The 3,060-nt window shown below is 34.2% G+C and overlaps 1 non-coding gene across 1 annotated transcript; it reads left to right on the forward strand.

Moving 5' to 3' along the window:
* Positions 1–2,340: 2,340 nt before the first annotated feature.
* Positions 2,341–2,447, forward strand: LOC142174069 (small nucleolar RNA R71). The gene has a single exon (XR_012703419.1). It is a non-coding gene; the product is annotated as a small nucleolar RNA R71 (small nucleolar RNA).
* Positions 2,448–3,060: the final 613 nt, after the last annotated feature.

A 3,060-nucleotide genomic window follows, 5' to 3' on the forward strand; every position in this document is an offset into this window, starting at 1 on the left:
TAAAAACCATAGCCTGCAATTCTTTCCAACATTTGATCATTAAATGGTAAAGGAAAATAATCTTTCCTAGTAGCATCATTGAGACGCCTGTAATCAATGCAAACTCTCCATCCTCTGACTGTCCTAGTAGATATGAGCTCATTATTTTTATTTTTTACAACTGTCATACCTCTTTTCTTTGGCACTATCTGGACGGGACTTACCCAAGGGTTGTCTGAAATGGGATAAATGATACATGCCGCTAACAGCTTCACAATCTCCTTTTTTACCACCTCTTGCATTGTTGGATTCAACCTTCTTTGGGGCTGGACTATTGGCTTGTATCTATCCTCCATGAGGATTCTGTGTGTACAAATAACTGGACTAATTCCTTTGATATCTGCTACATATCAACCTAAAGCTCTTTTGTGATCTTTCAATATTACAATTAATTTTTCTTCTTGTTTTATAGTCAAAGAAGATGAAATAATCACTGAAAATAATTCTTGCTCAAGATAAATATATTTTAAATGGGAAGGGAGAACTTTGAGTTCAATTTTCGGTTGAACTTCTTCTAGTTGTATCTCCATGCCCTTGGAATCCATTTCCAATATTTTAGCTTCAATCCTGATTATGGGATCATCATCTTGTGTGGTGCCTGATTTGGCCAAGCATCTTTCCATTGAGTCTGAAATTAATTTATCATCTTTAAATTTATCTGCAAGATAACTAATCACGTCAATTGAAAAGCAGTAAGATGATGTTTCATCTCCTGAAAACCCTAGTATCTTTTGCATATCAAAAATGACTCTTTCTTCATCAACTCTCAAGATTAGTTGTCCTTGATGGACATCTATGATTGTTCTACCTGTATCAAGAAATGGTCTACCCAAAATTATTGGTTCATCAGGACATTCTTTCATTTCAAGCACTATGAAATTTACAAGGAAAATAAATTTATCTACTCTTACAAGTACATTTTTAATTATTCCCTTAGGTTTCTTAGTACTTTGATTTGCAAACTGAAGATAAACACTTGTGTCTTTTATTTCACCAAGATCTAATTTTTTAAAGATAGAAAATGACATCAAATTTATTGTAGCTCCAGAATCACAAAGTGCATTTTCAAAATACACTCCCAAAGTGCATGGAATTGTAAAGTTACCGGATCGCCGAGTTTTTGTAGTAGTTTATTTTGAAGTATAGCACTGTATTTTTCAGTAAGCATTACCACAGAAGCTTCTTCTAATTTCTTTTTGCTTGACAAGATTTTTTTTAGAAATTTGGCATATGAGGCATTTGTAATAAAACATCAGTAAAAGTAATATTAATATGAATTTATTTTAAAATCTCCAAAAACTTTGCGAATTGGCTATCAAGCTTTTCTCTTTTCAATTTTTGTGGAAAAGGAATTACCACAGGTAGAGGAGTCATTTTTTCAATATTCTTTTCTTCTTTTTTCTTGACTTCTTTCCCTTCTGATGGTTCGGAGGGTGTTTCAACATTCTTACCGTCTACCTGTTCTTCTGACTGAAATTTTTCTTGTATGTTTGTGTGGGTTCATCAAGCTCCTTACCTGACCGTGAGGTGATGGCCTTAAGGTGTTTCTTTGGATTTTTCTCTGTATTACTTGGTAAGGGACCTTGAATCTTTTCTGACACAAGAGCTGCCAGTTGGCTTAATTGAATTTTCAAATTTTTTAAGGCTAAATTTTGACTTTTCATCTTTTCATCAGTGACCTTAATATACTTGTACAAAAGATTATCAAGACTTGGATGAGCTTGTTGAGGTTTTTGTTGGTATGGAGATGCTTGTTGATAAGGTCTAAAATTTGATTGTCCACGATTTTGATGTTGGTATCCGAGTGGAACCTGTACCTGTTGTTTCTGGAAGCTTTGAGAGTTCTCAGCACCATTTGGATTGCTCCATTAAAATTCTAGTTATTTCTGTGTCATTGGACTTCCAAAAGGATACTGCTTGTAACCGATGGCATTGACTTGTTCATCATTTTGATTGATTTTTTGGCATTCATGGTTCAGATAGTTCCCTCAACACATGTCACAAGTCTCAGACTGACTTGATTATTGAGTATTCACCTGAAAAGATTTAAACTTTTGTGCCAAAGAAATAATCTGTTGTGTTAGTGTATTTAAAGCATCTACATGATTTACCGTGGCGGTCTTTTTGATGATTACATACTCAGATGGACATTGGATGGTATTCTCAGAAATTTCATTCAATAACTGTAATGCTTCTTCTATGGTCTTTCCCATTAAGGAACCTCCTGCAGCTGCATCTATCACATTTCTAGAAGAGAGTTTTAACCCGTGATAGAAAATATACAACTGCATATATTCAAGAATATCATGATGTGGACATATTTTTAGCATTGCTTTTAATCATTCCCAAACTTGATAAACATACTCAGTGCTTGTCTGTAAGAAATTAGATATATCTTGTCTTAACTTTATGGTTTTAGCAGGGGGAAAATATTTATTAAAAAATTTCTGAATCATCTCGTCCCGTGTGGTCATGGATCCTTGAGGCAAGCTTCGCAACTAAGTCTTGACATCTCCTTTTAAAAAAAAGAAAATAGCCTTAACTTGATTACTTCAGGAGGTACTCCATTATACTAAGCATTTTCAACAAGTTCTAAGAAATCATTTAAATGAATGTGTGGATCTTCACTTGAATCTCCAGTGAAAATATAAGATTGTTGAATTGTTTGAATCAGACCGGTACCGATTTAAAAGTTGTTAGCTTCCATAGGGGGTTTCCTAACACTAGGTTCACAGTTAAAGTGGTCAGGTCTAGCATAATCCCTTAGGATTCTATTTGCTGGTCTTGGCGCAACTTCGTCAAACTGATCTTCTACATAGACTGGTGGTAGAATTTTCAGTGGGTTGATGTTCTCTACTTCCTGGTTCTCCATTTCTTAACAAGTTATGCCTTGAGAAGATTATATTTATTTTTTCCTGCGCAACCGAAAAAATCTTTCAACTTCAGGATCGTAATTAAGCAACTCTTTTGTAGAAGAGCGGGTCATAAACTATCAGAAATAATAAAATATAAAGAAAATTA

The sequence above is a fragment of the Nicotiana tabacum genome, chromosome 19 (genome assembly GCF_000715075.1).
Source record: "Nicotiana tabacum cultivar K326 chromosome 19, ASM71507v2, whole genome shotgun sequence".
Classification (NCBI taxonomy): domain Eukaryota; kingdom Viridiplantae; phylum Streptophyta; class Magnoliopsida; order Solanales; family Solanaceae; genus Nicotiana; species Nicotiana tabacum.